Source organism: Protopterus annectens, chromosome 6.part0 (genome assembly GCF_019279795.1).
Source record: "Protopterus annectens isolate FY-2018-M chromosome 6.part0, PAN1.0, whole genome shotgun sequence".
In the NCBI taxonomy this organism is placed as follows: domain Eukaryota; kingdom Metazoa; phylum Chordata; order Ceratodontiformes; family Protopteridae; genus Protopterus; species Protopterus annectens.
In genome coordinates this window covers 1,037,995,752-1,038,012,712 of record NC_056737.1, presented here as the reverse complement: position 1 = coordinate 1,038,012,712, position 16,961 = coordinate 1,037,995,752, and the positions used below count along the sequence as shown (strand labels likewise).

The following is a 16,961-nucleotide window of genomic DNA, read 5'->3' as shown; positions in this document are numbered from 1 at the left end:
GAAGCCCTTACAAATGCCTTCTATGAACACCTTCAGGACTGCATGGATCAGGCAATCCCAAATAAAACCAAGACTCTTTCCACCAAGGGCAAACGTCCAGTCTGGTGGACCCCAGCCATAAACAAACTTTACAATAAGAGGAGAAAGCTATTACATGATAGAGCAAAATCCCAAAAAGGGAAGGCATCTTTGATCAGTACTAACAAGAAACTACGATCCCTCATAAAATCATCAAAGGCCAACTTTGAGAAAAAAATTGCCATCGATTCAAAAGACAATCATAAGGCCTTCTTCAGCTATGTCAGAAACCTGGGTGGAAACTCCCAGATATCCTCAGAATTAGTCCAAAATGATACAAAAATCACTGAACCCACAGACATTGCCAACATACTGGCAGACAGGTTCAGCGCAAACTTCACCCCCCTCTCCCCCCCAAAAGGAAAGATAACTATCCCAACAGAGTGTAGCTTCCCAGACATCTCAAATGCGCAGGTGAAAGCTGCTCTCTCTAAAGCTAAAAACACAGCATCAATGGGACCGGATGGTGTCCCCGGCTGTGTGCTACATGAACTCAATGAAGAACTAAACCCGCACATAAGGCAGCTGTTTAATCTTAGCCTTACCACAGGATATGTGCCCAAGGAGTGGCGTATGGCAACTGTGGTCCCACTTCACAAAGGTGGTGCCTCTACGGACCCTGGTAATTACCGCCCCATAAGCTTAACAAGCCTGGCCTGCAAAGCTATGGAGAGAATCATAATGGAACTCATAAACAAGGACATAGGGGACTTGCAGACCTTGGACCCAACCCAGTTTGGCTTTGTCAAGGGCAGATCTTGCCTTTTGAACCTGGTCGACTTCTTCAAAACAGTTACCAAGGCCATTGATGAGGGAAAGGCAGTCCATACAGCCTACCTTGACCTTGCAAAAGCTTTCGACACAATACCCCACTCGGGTATCATAGAGAAACTTACCAGCTTAAATGTAAAACCATATGTCACAAGATGGGTTGCAAACTGGCTAAAGGACAGAACCCACAGGGTTAGAGTTGCTGGGGCCATGTCAGACTCCAAGCCGGTTACAAGTGGTGTCCCACAGGGCTCAGTCCTTGGCCCCCTATTGTTCGGCATCTACTTCTCAGAAGTACAGGCAAACATAGGAGGACTATGGCTGACAAAGTTTGCGGATGACTGCAAACTGGGTGCCATAGTGGATAGTACATCGGACACAGACATCCTTCAGAGGGGTCTCACAGAAACTGATAGCTGGTGCCAGAGCCATGGCCTGAAGTTAAATGCAAAAAAGTGTATAGTCATACCCTTCGGGAAAAACAAGGTAACCCCAAGCTACCATATAGGTGGCAACCCACTAAGCACAGAAGAGGTTATCAGGGACCTGGGTACCCAGGTTGACAGTGGCCTCTCATTTGACACTCACATTGCTAAAGTTGTCCGAAAGACCTTCTACATTGCCCATCTGATCATGAAGGGATTCACATCCAGATCAAGTGAGGTCATTGTTCCCCTGTACTCTTCACTTATCAGACCAATGATAGAGTACAATGCCCCATTCGGGATGTATCTCATCCGACACCTTCAGCAATTGGAGAGACCCCAAAAGTTCCTCACCAAAAGGATAAAGGGACTCCAAAACCTGTCATATACTGCCAGACTGAAGAAACTCCAACTCTATTCAGTTGCATACCGTCTGCTCAGAGGTGACCTGTGCCTGACATACAAGGCCATAACCAACCTGGAATTAATGGACATGCTCCACCTCAAAAAAATCCAAATCCACCAGAACCACTAGAGCAAGTGACTTAAACCTTAGCACGGATATAAATAGGACGTGCTGTTGGGATAGATTTATCACCCAGAGACTCCCCATGCCGTGGAATAAAATCCCGGTCCACATGAGGCAGAGCACCTCACTGGCTCTGTTCAAGAGAAATCTTGACCGGTGGATGGGAGATCGTAGGTTTACCCCGGGAATCATCTCTGTGTCACTGCTGGACAGAGGCACAACAAACTAATGGGCACATTATTTCTAACATAAGGGGTGGCGTAAGCCACATAACTTTGGGCTAGGCTTATAAATGCCTTAGGGCAGATAGCCTAGTATAAACCTATGAACCTATGAACCTATGATTGTAATCCCCAAATCAGAGCAAAGCTGGAGCAAGGAGTCTCTGTCTTGAAGAACAAGATACCTGGTGGGAGCAGTTACAAGCCAGTCATCCAGCTATGGGAACACACAGAACCCTTGCAGTTTTAAGTGAGTTATGACAACTGTCATGCACTTAGTGAACACTTGGAGAGGCTGTGCTGAGACCAAACTGCAAGGCTCTGAACTGTAAATGACTAGCTCCAAGTTGAAAGTGAAGGAACCTTCGGGGACCATTTCTGTCTTGATGTGATAGTGTACTGTGGCCATTTTTCTAAAAATCACAATCAGATATCTGAAGTGAATATACACAGAAATTGCTGCAATTGATTGGTATGGAGGTTATATACGCATATAAGTGACTTAAATCTGGTGGTGTTTTATTGCAGTTAAGCAGTCACTGAACTGGCTTGGCAGGAGCAGTGTCACACAATGTGTTATATTTTCTAAAATAAATGTAAAATGATTGTTACTGTGGTTTAAACTTGTATATGCATGTGTAGGGTGCAGAGTATCTAAGTGTAACAAGTCAGTCATAATTCTGGCACTTTCCAACACAATCAGAAATCAGCACTGTACATGATATGTGGAAGTCTTTGATAATCAATAAAAGCACATATTCCTAGCTTAGAATGTACTTTCCAAAACAGAAAAGCAAATTAAACCATTAAAAAATAATATGCAGAAGGTTTTTCACCAATCGGAACTTAACTGCCCAGCAATGGAACAACACAAGCTAACCATCGATCCTGTGAATCCAGGACAGGAGCATTCTCATCAGTGGCAGAAAAGCTCTGAAGGACATGGTGCCCAAACCTATCATTTAGTGAGCTCAGCTCAAGCTGACTAATGGTTTGGGAATGTGGAAAGTACTCTGAAGCGTTGAAAGTTAGCCAGCTGTTATATTCTCTGCAAGATATAACCCAAATAGCTTAGGCTACTGCAGTGGTGATCAATATGATGAAAATCAGCCAATATTGCTTTGATGTTTACATGTCTGATCTGTCTAAGGAGTCCCACAAATCTTGCACCTTTACTTCCATAGAGACACCTCCCCAAACAAAATCTGAGATGCCTGTGGTTACAGATTGACTTGGGATCTGAGGAGAAAAGGGGAGACCTGGATTTAGAGCCATGTGCTGCCTCCATCAATCCAGCTGTCTTTTGACAAAGTCCATAATTGGAATCTGAAATTCCAGAGAATGAAGCTATTGGGCCCTGTATTTTTTTTACAAACTACTGATTTTTTTCCATGTGTAATGTGGCTAGAGGAATCATTAGAATTATAGAAGCTGTAAATCTTATAATCCTGAGATATTCTCTTGCAGAAACTAAGAATGACTGGGAAAGCCCAGGGAAGTTTCCAGGTAAAAATCCACCTTTTCCCATGTAAGAAAAGCCTTTTACTGAGAAGTGTCTAGAAAACATTCCAAAAACACAAACCTGTGTGACAAAGTCAAGGGGGATTTTTGAACATTAATTTGGAACTCCAGATTGGTAAGAAGAGACAAAACTCATGTTAAGGACACCTGATATCTAGAAAAAGACTCTGGAAAGATAAGTAAATTGTCTAACTAAGGAAAAATGTGAATGTCATGTAGTCTGCTATGAGCCATCACTGGAGCTAGACACTATGTAAACACTCCTGGAGCTGAAGATAACCCACAGAGTAATGCAGATAACTGATAATGCAACCCAGACAGAGAATTTCAGAAATTTCTTGAAGCCTGTGCAATGGAAATGTGATGGTAAGCATCCTTTAGACCTAGTGTTACCATGAAATTCAAAGGAGGAAGTATCAGACTCTGAAGGGTCAGTATTTTAAATGCATTTTCACATACAGAGAAAGGAAAGATCTAAAACTAGTCTCCAATAAAGATTTTTCTTTGAAACCAGAAACATTCTGGAGTAGAAACTTTTGCTCCTTTGATCAAAAGGCACTGGTTCTATGACCACTAGGGTGAGTAAGTGTTGAAGAACTTGAGGGGGAAAAAAAACTCTGGTTCTGAGAATGGAGAAGAATTTCCTGGAAAAGAGACATTTGCATCTAATGCCAAATGTAACCCTCCTGAACCACTATTAGCACCCAACAGTCTGAAACAATCTGTTGCCAAAGGGGAATGTAGAGACAGTTTCTGGGACAAATTTTGAGAGGTGGGGAGGAGGAGTATGGATGGGAGACAGAATGCTGGCATAACCATTCTAAAGTACTAGATGGTCTGTTTTTTGGAAAAGATCCTTGTTTCCAGTTGTTCCTCTCCTGCCATTTTTTTTTGCTCCCTGTTAGCCTTGATGTAGCAGGTATTGTTTGTTTTGCTTCTTAAAAGGAAACAGGATTATGGACATTTGTAATGGGTGACTTGAAAAATCTTAGACACTCCTTGAATTTTTTTTCATCAAATTGTTTAAAGACCTGAGTAGCAGATAGGCCAAACAAAATCTCCTTATCAAAAGCAGAATTCAAAATGTCAGGCTTTATTTCATCCACAAACTTCTAGTTCTGTACCCAGGCATATCTCCTAAATGTTGCTGCAGTAGAGGTGGCCTTAGACACAGTATCTGCACAATTGTACAAACTTTTCAAAGCATGTTTAGATAACTTGAAACAGATTAGAAAAAATAGGATTCAGAAATAAGCTACACTCTGAAGGAAGTGTGGCAGTGTGTTCCCTACCCAATAAACTTCCACGTATGTGCCAGGTAGTTTAGAATTCTGTAAGCTAAAGTGGAAGAAAAGAAAATTCTTGTACCGTATCTGTCTGATACTTTGCCTTCTTTGCCCACAAGTGAAGGGATTGCATTTAGCCACATTCTTTTTGTAGCTGGCGAACAGGTAGAAACAGCAGCTGGATCTGATTTAAGATGAGAAAACAAAACTGTTACTTTGAGGTACTTTATGCAGTCTATCTGCCTTTTTGGGGACTGAAGGGTGAGAATCAAGATTATTACACACAGCAATAAACATCTTTCAAGGCTGGCAAAACAGGAGCAAAAAGAGAAGAATGAGGTGTGTTTACTTGTAAAGTATCACAATATCTCCTCAGTGCAGGGAGGTGAACATCTACTTGTTCTCACAAGAACACCTCATTCATTCTGAGAATAGTTTGTCAGAATGAAAATTCCTCTGAGGGAGATAGGAATGGCCAAGTTTCCTCATAATCAGAGATCTAGGCTTAGGAATTTGCAGAAGAAGCCCTGACTCTGTCCGTCTATGTCAGAATCCACTGACAGACTTTCCTCAGAAATTTCTGTACTAAAATTGTCCTCTGGTAAGGATATCTGGGCACTAGGATAAACAGCCTGCAATATTTGCCTAGCTAGGATAAGAAATTTAACTTTATGAACAAACACCATGTCTTCAGATGACCAATGACTAACTTTTTTGTATCTTCTTTGCAGATAACATACTGAAAGAAGATGAACTAGGAGATGGCACTTCAATCTGTGGACAGGTCTCTTTCCGCAGCTACCCAGAGAAACATTTCCCGGACTGTCTCCCAGACCCAAAGATGATGGTTCTCCCATATCTGAACTGGACACTGGAACAGCCAAAGAGGACATGGCTGACCACTGGTCCATAGTGGCTGAAAGAACTATACCAGAAGAAACCACAGAAGCAAGTGCTTGGTCTGAGGAACAATGATCTCCCGCTACAAGTTCACTCACTAACGGCTGAGGCACTATCTGAGCCCACAGTGGCAGCAATGGCTCTTTCCTGTGTTGCTTCCTCTTTTTAGATACAGCAGGAGAAGACCTGCAGGACCAGGGTAAGTATCCATGCTGCAGCCGTAGAAAAGATCTGAATGCCTGCAAGTAGTGCCAGAATGGATCAGTCTGAAGGTACGGTGTCAGACTAGTGTATATACACAGACACACACACACACACACACACACACACACACATTTACGCTTCCCCATACAGTCCCCTTTCTGTAAAAGCATAAGCAGAGCACAGAAAATCCTGTCAGAAATAAAGCAATTTTTAATGCACCTTGACAGATACAATAACATATAAGATAAGTATAAACAAACACTAAAACAGTGAAAACATTGTATGCATGTGAAAGCACTTCCTGGTCCTAAATCCACACAAATAGTTTAAAAGTTTACATAAGCGGTAACCACAAAAAAGAGCCCCAATCAAAAACTAATCCCTTAGCTAAAAACAACAGTCCCTGATAGGAATCCTCCAACATTGTGAAAAAAATACCAGGTTTATTGAAGGTAAATACAGCCTTTAGTTAACAAATAAAACATAAATGAAAAAGATATACTTATTATAATGACAGATCTCTATTGTCTTCTTCCATCCAGTTCAAACTGTGAGTTATCGGATCTGACTCTGATCTGAAGCTGGTCATTCTAGAGTCTTCAACTCTGCTCTCCTCTACCCACAGTACTCTGCTCTCCCATACTCTCCTCACATTGAGTTTGCCCTTGAGCACTCCTCCTGATAAAATATCAAATCTGACTTAACATAGTAACAAAAAGATACAGTAAAATGGCAATGGGCAAGGACTCATGCAGAGTGGCTCATAAATCCAGCTGCCAGACCAATCAGGACCACTCAGCTAACCACTGTGACAACTGGGAGGGGCCATGGGGGAGGGATGGTTGAACAGAATGGAAGAAGTCAACATGGATCTATTGTTATGCAAGTACAAACCTTTCGCATCCAGTGTCTTTTCCATCAGAGTCCCCAACCAGAGGTAACCCCAGGGAGGCACTAAGAGAGAACATTCCGCAAAATGGTGGAACCAAATGAAGCTCTTGAGTTAGACTGAACATCCAGTTTGTAATGGGAAATAAAAGTATGAGTGCTAGACCAGAGAGATGCAGCACAAATATCATGACTAGAACACTGCGAGAAAAAGGCAGTCAAAGTAGCCACTGTTCTAAACAGAATGACCTCTAGGCCTCACAGGTAAAGACATTCCCTTCAAAGAATGCACAAATGAAATGCAGTTAGAGAGCCATTTGGATAGGGTCACTTTGACTTAGAAAAGGAAATAAGCAGTTTGTCAGATTTTCTAAAACTTTTGGTTCTATCCAGACAAAACCTGAGTTGTCTATGTACATTCAAACAATGAAAAGCAAATGTTCTCCCTTGTTACTGAAGTTTGGAAAGAAGACCAATAAGTGAATTGCCTTTTTCAAAGTAGACTCCGTGGTGACCCTGGGCAAAAAAAAGGAAGTATTTCTCCTAAGAGTAACTCTGTCCTTATGAAAAATCAAGTAAGGAGGAATGGAGGGTAGAGCTTGCAGCTAAGATACCCTTCTGGTGGAGGTTATAGCCACAAGAAAAAGTGTCTTCCAAGACAACAACTTTAAGGATACCATAGCTGAAGGTTCCAATAGAGGACCAGTAAGTTCATGTAGCATCAGAGGAAGATCCCACGAAGATACCAGATCTCGAATAGCTGGTTGCAGCAAAATGTTACACCTAAGGAAAGCTTTAGATAGCTTAAGAGCCACCAAAGGTGTATTATCCTTGCCAATGTGGAAACTGGAAATGGCAGCCAATTGCACCTTAATGGCGGAATAACTCAAACCAGAATTAAAAAAAACAGCCAAAAAGTCCAGGATGATATCAAAAGTGACCAAAAAGGGATCTAAGCCTTTGCAGGAGGCAGAAATGGTTAAACGTTTTCACTTACTAGTAAATACCTTCGTACTGGAAGGCTTCTGGGATGATGAAAGTATATGACTAACTCTATCACAGAACTTGGAATTCCTGGCCATCACTGGAATTGAAGAAATCCTGCAGTCAATCTGAGGGAGTAGAGGTTGGGTAGAGGCACCCTTGCAGGATGGGAGATTAGATGTCGGAGTGGATCCAACACCCAAGGAGGGCAACGTAGGTGAGGCAAAAGAATGGGGAAATTACAGTTGTGTAAGAACTTATCATAACAGTAGATGTTCTACGGATCACTGTTGCAGTATTCTTAACAGATGAGCTGTAGCCCACTGACATCTGGCTAGGGTACTAAAGCTTTACCTTCCTAGGACGTAAGTCCGGATGATGACCTCAGCTTATAGGTACTGGGTTACATATCTGGACATATGTATGAGATCTTCAGACTATCTCAAAGCCATCAGCAGCCTGAAGAAAACCGAAGAAGGAGATAGGTCAGCTAGGAGGGGCACACTTTGAAAAGGGTAAGCAAGTTCCCTCACAGAAAGGCTGTAAAATCCTGGGATAGTAAGTGTGTATCTGTGTGTGTAAGGCATAGTAGTGTTTGTGCCAATAAGGAGAAAAGAGAATGGGGATAAGGTGGGATGGAAGGAATACTGCAACAGTGGTGAGTAGGACATCTACTGTTATGGTAAGTTCTTACACAAGAGAATGGGGATAAGGTGGGATGGAAGGAATACTGCAACAGTGATCAGTAGGACATCTACTGTTATGGTAAGTTCTTACACAAGAGAATGGGGATAAGGTGGGATGGAAGGAACACTGCAACAGTAATCAGTAGGACATCTACTGTTATGGTAAGTTCTTACACAAGAGAATGGGGATAAGGTGGGATGGAAGGAATACTGCAACAGTGATCAGTAGGACATCTACTGTGATGGTAAGTTCTTACACAAGAGAATGGGGATAAGGTGGGATGGAAGGAACACTGCAACAGTGATCAGTAGCACATCTACTGTTATGGTAAGTTCTTACACAACAGAATGGGGATAAGGTGGGATGGAAGGAATACTGCAACAGTGATCAGTAGGACATCTACAGTTATGGTAAGTTCTTACACAACAGAATGGGGATAAGGTGGGATGGAAGGAATACTGCAACAGTGATCAGTAGGACATCTACTGTTATGGTAAGTTCTTACACAAGAGAATGGGGATAAGGTGGGATGGAAGGAACACTGCAACAGTGATCAGTAGGACATCTACTGTTATGGTAAGTTCTTACACAAGAGAATGGGGATAAGGTGGGATGGAAGGAATACTGCAACAGTGATCAGTAGGACATCTACTGTTATGGTAAGTTCTTACACAAGAGAATGGGGATAAGGTGGGATGGAAGGAACACTGCAACAGTGATCAGTAGCACATCTACTGTTATGGTAAGTTCTTACACAACAGAATGGGGATAAGGTGGGATGGAAGGAATACTGCAACAGTGATCAGTAGGACATCTACAGTTATGGTAAGTTCTTACACAACAGAATGGGGATAAGGTGGGATGGAAGGAATACTGCAACAGTGATCAGTAGGACATCTACTGTTATGGTAAGTTCTTACACAAGAGAATGGGGATAAGGTAGGATGGAAGGAATACTACAACAGTGATCAGTAGGACATCTACTGTTATGGTAAGTTCTTACACAAGAGAATGGGGATAAGGTGGAATGGAAGGAACACTGCAACAGTGACCAGTAGGACATCTACTGTTATGGTAAGTTCTTACACAAGAGAATGGGGATAAGGTGGGATGGAAGGAATACTACAACAGTGATCAGTAGGACATCTACTGTTATGGTAAGTTCTTACACAAGAGAATGGGGATAAGGTGGGATGGAAGGAACACTGCAACAATGACCAGTAGGACATCTACTGTTATGGTAAGTTCTTACACAACAGAATGGGGATAAGGTGGGATGGAAGGAATACTGCAACAGTGATCAGTAGGACATCTACTGTTATGGTAAGTTCTTACACAAGAGAATGGGGATAAGGTGGGATGGAAGGAATACTGCAACAGTGATCAGTAGGACATCTACAGTTATGGTAAGTTCTTACACAAGAGAATGGGGATAAGGTGGGATGGAAGGAACACTGCAACAGTGATCAGTAGGATATCTACTGTTATGGTAAGTTCTTACACAAGAGAATGGGGATCAGGTGGGATGTAAGGAACACTGCAACAGTAATCAGTAGGACATCTACTGTTATGGTAAGGTCTTACACAAGAGAATGGGGATAAGGTGGGATGGAAGGAATACTGCAACAGTGATCAGAAGGACATCTACTGTTGTGGTAAGTTCTTACACAAGAGAATGGGGATAAGGTGGGATGGAAGGAATACTGCAACAGTGATCAGAAGGACATCTACTGTTATGGTAAGTTCTTACACAAGAGAATGGGGATAAGGTGGGATGGAAGGAATACTGCAACAGTGATCAGTAGGACATCTACTGTTATGGTAAGTTCTTACACAAGAGAATGGGGATAAGGTGGGATGGAAGGAATACTGCAACAGTGATCAGTAGGACATCTACTGTTATGGTAAGTTCTTACACAAGAGAATGGGGATAAGGTGGGATGTAAGGAATACTGCAACAATGATCAGTAGGACATCTACTGTTATGGTAAGTTCTTACATAAGTGAATAGGGATAAGGTGGAGGCAAGGAATACTGCAACAATGATCAGTAGGACATCTACTGTTATGGTAAGTTCTTACACAAGTGAATAGGGATAAGGTGGAGGCAAGGAATACTGCAACAATGATCAGTGGGACATCTACTGTTATGGTAAGTTCTTACACACATCCTGACTAAGTCACTGTTGCAGTATTCTTAACAGATGGGTGAATTCCAAAGCTGGAGAGAGAGAAAGAGAGAGAGAGAGAAGGGTTAAGGCGTAACAGGAAAAAGCAGACAAAGAGTCCAGGAGCCCAATCAGAATAGTTCTGGCAAACACTGCTCTAGACCTGCAGAATGCATCTAGCTTGTAGTATTTTGTGATGGTGTAAACAGATAACCCGGTAGCTGATTCCAAAATGGACCTGGTAACCACCTCTTTGTAGAAAGCACCTGATGAAGCCACTGCTGATCCATTTTTCAGATATCCTTAGTTTTCCAGGTAACACCTTAATTGTCTATGAATGTTAAAAGAGTGTAATACCCCCCCCCATTCTAGAGCTTGAGGAAAAAGGTAGACAGACTGACTGCTTAGTTGAGGGTTAGCTCACTAACCACTTTTGGCATGAAAGATGGACTGGCCCTGAGGCTTACCCTGTCTTTGTGGAAGATGAAAATGGAAAATTCTCATGGAATACCCATAAGAGCATGGAGTTCTGTGACAATGCAGGCTGAATTCAAGGCCAAGATCCAACATCAGAATTTTAGAGTATCTGAAGCAGCCAGTTCAAAAGGGGCTAAAGAGAGTTTTTCCAAAACAAAATTAAAGTCCCGTGGTGGGTTGATAGGTTTCCTTTGGGGTTTAAGGTGCAAAACTCCCCTCAAAAAAGCTTATCCTCTGTCCTGGACAGTATGGGGGGCTCCAAAGGTATGCAAGCATTATTGGCAGATAAGTGAGCTTTAATAGAAAACTATGCCAACCCTGAATGTAATAAGTCACACAAGTATTGGAGTACTGTGGAGGCGTCCAATAGAAGGGGCTGGAGTTTGCACTTAAGGCAACAGATGGAAAATCTCTTCCACTTGGCTGTGTAAGATTTCCTCGTGTTAGGCGTCCTGGCTTCTTGTGGGGTTCAAACCACTTCAGAAAAATTGTGTCTTGTGGGGATTAGAATACTATCATCCAGAAGGTTACAGTGAGAGAGGTCAGATTGGGATGAAGGAGATGCCCTTTCTTTTGAGTGATTTGATCTGGATTTGGAGAGATTTTCCAGTAATATCCCTTTAATAGGTGAAAAAGGAGTGGGAACCAGTGCTGTCTTGGTCAGAAAAGTGCCAGAAGCAGGAGTTTTGGAAATTCCTTTCTTGACCTTGAGAAGGAGCCTTAGGAGCAGAGGCAGAGGGAGTATGCATAAAGAGACTTCCCCATCTAATGGAAGGAGAAGGTATCTGTCCTCAAGGTTAGAGGTGATGGATTCCTTGTGCAGAAAAGAAGGAGCAGGTGATGCTCATGGGAGGGCAAAGTGGTCTATCTGGGGATCCTCCATCTGAGAGTTATGGATTTAAACACTTCTGTATTCAAGGACCATTTAATCAAAGTCTTACCTCTGGATACGTACCCGGGGAGTGGCGCACTGCAACTGTGGTCCCACTTCACAAAGGCAGTGCCTCCACCGACCCTGGAAATTACCGGCCCATTAGCTTGACAAGCCTTATCTGCAAAGCCATGGAGAGGATCATAATGGACCTCATAAATAAAGACATAGGGAATTTGCAGACTTTGGATCCAACCCAGTTTGGCTTTGTCAAAGGCAGATCATGCCTTTTAAACTTGGTTGACTTCTTCGAAACAGTCACCAAAGCCATTGACGAGGGAAAGGCAGTCCATACAGCCTACCTCGATCTGGCTAAGGCCTTCGATACAATACCCCACTCGGGTATCATTGAAAAACTCATCAGCTTAAATGTTAACCCATACATCACAAGATGGGTTGCAAACTGGCTGAGTGACAGAACCCACAGGGTTAGAGTTGCTGGCGCCATGTCAGACTCAAAGCCAGTCACAAGTGGTGTCCCACAGGGCTCAGTCCTGGCCCACTCTTGTTTGGCATCTACTTTTCCGGTACAAGCAAACACAGGAGGGTTATGGCTGACAAAGTTTGCAGATGACTGCAAACTGGCCATAGTAGAAAACACATCTGACACAGATATCCTTCAAAAGGGTCTCACAGAAACGGATAACTGGTGCCAGAGCCACGCCTGAAGTTAAATGCCAAAATGCATAGTCATACCCTTTGGGAAAAACAAGGTTACCCCTAGCTACCAAATAGGTGGCAATCCACTGAGCACAGAAGAAGTTATCAGGGACCTGGGGACCCAGGTTGATAGTAGTCTGTCATTCGACACCCATGTAGCTAAAGTAGTTAGGAAGACCTTCTACATTGCCCACCTTATCATGAAGGATTCTCATCTAGATCAAGGGAGGTCATAGTCTCCCTTTACTCATCACTCATCAGACCAATGATTGAGTACAATGCCCCATTCGGGATGTATCTGACCCGACACTTGCAGCAGCTGGAGAGGCCACAAAAGTTCCTCACCAAAAGGATAAAGGGTCTCAAAAATCTGTCCTATGCTGCCCGACTGAAAGAACTCCAGCTCTATTCAGTCACTTACCGCTTGCTCAGAGGTGACCTTTGCCTAACATACAAGGCCATGTCAAACCCAGATTTGATGAATATGCTTCACCTCAAAAAATCTAGATCCATCAGAGCCACAAGGGCGGGAGACTTAAACCTCGACACGGCTATTAATAGGACGTGCTGGAGGGATAGATTCATCACCCAAAGACTCCCTATGCTGTGGAACAAAATCCCAGTACATGTGAGGCAGAGCACCTCGCTGGCCTTGTTCAAGAGAAATCTTGACCAATGGATGGGAGATCACAGATATACCCCAGGGATTACCTCAGTGTCACTGCTCGACAGAGGCACAGCAAAATAATGGGTATAGTTCCCCATACTAAAGGGGTGGCGTAAGCCACAAAACGATGGGATAGGCTTGTAAATGCCCTCGGGCAGATAGCCTAGTATGAACCTATGAACCTATGAACCTATTTATGAGAGTCCTCCAAATCCCTGCTTAGAGAGTCTGCCAATATGTTCTGCTGAGAGGGAATATACATCACCATAAATGTATGATTTAGCTGACAGGCTAGGTGCCAGGCCTTCTGTGCTAGCCTGCACAGGGGACAGGTTCCCGTGCCTCCCTACTTATTTATGTACCACATCACCATGGTGTCCATGTGCACCATATGAGTGTCTGGTTTCCTACCTCGCAAATGTAGAGATTTTTCAGAATGCCTAGATTTTTGTGTCAAATTTATGGTCTGTAACTCATTAAATCTGTGGTTTTCTATCAAATCACTTTGACCTTAAGTGACTAAATAATGACATAAATTGATTTTCAAACTTTATACCCTTTAGAAGAAACATTTTAACACAAAACCTTTTAGTCAAGCAACTTTCTAAGTTTACAAGAGTAATATTTAAAAATTGCCTCTATTTTCATATCTTTGTCCTCCCATTATTTAGACTTTGTCCAGATTTCTCATGCTGAAAGGTTGACAAGTATGTCCTGTTTCCAAAGATGTGATAAAGTCTGTAGAGCTTTCAGAAGTGCCCTCATTTCCTTTACAATTATGTGTTCTTTGAATACACAGGCAGGCCACTCCTCTTACACTCTGTGGTCTCCTGTCCACGCCCTCCATGCCCTGTCTGAAGCATCCATAGACAAGACTCAGTTGTGTTGGGCTGGAGTGAATAGGAGACCTGGGTTGAGTGTAGCCTGGTTGTTGCATCAAAGGAGTTCTTTCTTGTTGCAAGAAAGAAGAGGATTATGGGTCTCGACATGGTGAGAGTGCTGAGACCACAGTAACTTCAGATACCATTGTATTTTCCTCATGTGTAGTCTGGCAAGGGGCTGCATTGGGATGGTGGCAGCCATGTGTCCCAGGTCCCTGAGAGTTAGTCTGGCCAAGCAATGATCCCTGTTGGAAAGCATTAAGTACTTGGTGGCTAGGGAGGTGAACTCCTAAGGAAAAGAAGCATGCATGGCAGACATGTCCAGATTTCATCCCAGAAAGGTCAGCTGTTGGGCGGGAACGAGCTGGGATTTATTGTAATTGATGGTGAATCCCAGTAGAGTCAAAACTCACAGAGTGTAATGGAGGTGCTTTAGAAGAGTGTCCCTGGATAAAGTCTGGCATAGAAGGTCATCCAGGTAAGGGAAGATTTGTATGTCCTGAGTGTAGCAAAAAGCCACTACTGGAGCCAGACACTTTGTGAAAAGCTTGGAGCTGTAGAAAGACCAAAGGACAAAACAGTTAACTGAAAAATTAGATGACCCAGTAAAGAACCTGAGAAGTTTTCTGCCAGAGGTGCAGATGAGAATGTGCAGCTAAGCATCATTTAGTTCTAAGGATACCAGAAAGGCTTGAGGGAGTAAAAAAGGTAGAAGAGTTTGCAGGGACAACATTTGAAGAAGAACACTCTCAGAAAGGTGTTTTGCCTGAAGAGGTCCAGGATGGGTCTCCATTGACCCTCTTTCCTTGAGACAAGGAAGATCCTGGAGTAAAATCCCATTCCTGAATATGGTGGGGGGACCTCTTCTGTGGTTCCCTGGGCCACTAAGTCTTGCATGATAGGGTTCAGCAGATGTATCCGGTTGGGAGGAGGAGGAGGGGGTATACCCCCTGGGAGTTGGTCTGCTTTCCAAAGACACACAGTAACCTTCCTTGATAATGCTAAATCTGATGTTACTGCTTCCCAGAAAGGAATGAAAGAGAGAGTCTATTGGAGAGGGGGGGTGGAGAGGTAGGTTTTGGAGGGAGGGGATGGGTAGAATATAGTCACAAGGTTTAATACCAAAGTGAGGCCTCCCATGAGGGGAATCTGTCTTGAGTTTTTTTCTGAGAATTTTTTCTTAATAATTTCCCTTTGCCTATGAGGAGTTCTAGGATCTCTCTTGGTGAAGGTGGATTTTACTGAATAATTTCTCTGGTACCTGAGAACTGCAGACAGCAGGATTGATCTGATGGCAATCTTTCATTGCCTTGCCCTTTTCCTGCATAGCCTTGAAGAGACTGGCAGCTTGTCAGCCAAAAAAGGAGATTGTTATCCAAGCAGGAGTGTAAAATCTTAGACCTGAATTCTTCTGGAGTAGTTTGACCTTGCAGACAGGCAAACCAACTAATCACTAAGCCAGTGGCAACTGCCCTGGAAGAGGCATCCTCAGCATCACAGCTACATTTTATACTGTGCCTGCCTATTTGAAAACCTGGGCCACTAAAAACTGTATATCCTGTTTTTACTCCATAGATTGGGACTCTGAAATGGGTTTGCTTAAGGACTGCAGCAGACAGAGAGTAAGTATTTGAGTTTGGTAGTTTATAACTCTGAAAGCTAAAGTGGAGGAAGTATACACTTTCTTACCACACCTGTCAATTGCTCGACTGTCCTTGTCATTGGTGAGAACATTAGTGCCAGAGAGCAACTTGCAAAGTTTGTCTGAGACCAGGGAAACTGCAGCTGGGTCTGCCACAGTGTTTTTGTAGAGATACCTAAGTTCATCAGGAACTTTTTAAAATCTATATGGCCTTTTTGGAGCAGGAGGACAGAATCCAGGGCTGAAGAAATGGCAAAAAAGGTGTCCAAGTAAGCATCTAGCACTGGGGGAAGAGGAGGAGGAGTAGGAGTGCCCATTTTTAATAAGCTGTAATATATGTTTTGTACTTCAGACACCTGTCTGGACTGCCACTCAAAATTCTTCATTATGCTTTGTAAGGTTTCTCCAAAGGAGACATCTTCCAAGGGGGAATCTGGAGAGTGAGCCTCCCTCATCTGAGGAAATCTGTTCTGGAGAGTGCAGCTGGGATGAGCAGTCGAGAGAAAGATCAGAATCCCTGTGTGGTTTCTCATCAGAGGAGGAAGAATCTAAGGCCTGTTTGTGTGGTGTGGCTTGAGAAGGTTGGGTCACAAAGAAAGGTGGCTTCAGAGACATGATTGCCTTGAAAAAACCCTGAGAAAAATCAGTCCATTGTTTTTCCCTGGATGCAGAAGGGGATTTTGTGTGTTTAACTTTTCACCTCTTCTTTGTCCTGATTTCCAAACAAAAGGCTGGCCAATATGCAGTCAATGTACAGTACGTGTGGGAGGGAGCCACAGTTATGTGAATCTGGAAGGTTGTTGTATCCTAGGCAAGGATACAACTATAAAGCCAAAGGCTACTGCAGCAGTCAGAATGATGAACTTAAAACGTTTCCTCATTCATTCAATTCAGAATGCTTGTTTACTTTGATGAGGATATTACTGTGGAGAAATTGGCACTTATTTTACAGTCCCATGCTTCACTCTAGAACAAAAATAATATGCAGTATTATAAACTTATTTAAAATTACAAATATGTTTATATTAAAAATATTAAAACA

General features: G+C 42.9%; 1 protein-coding gene across 1 annotated transcript in view; it reads right to left on the bottom strand.

The window, feature by feature from the left end:
• Positions 1-16,961, bottom strand: part of AK7 (adenylate kinase 7) — a 1,289,119-nt gene that overhangs the window by 815,187 nt on the left and 456,971 nt on the right. The window lies entirely within an intron of this gene.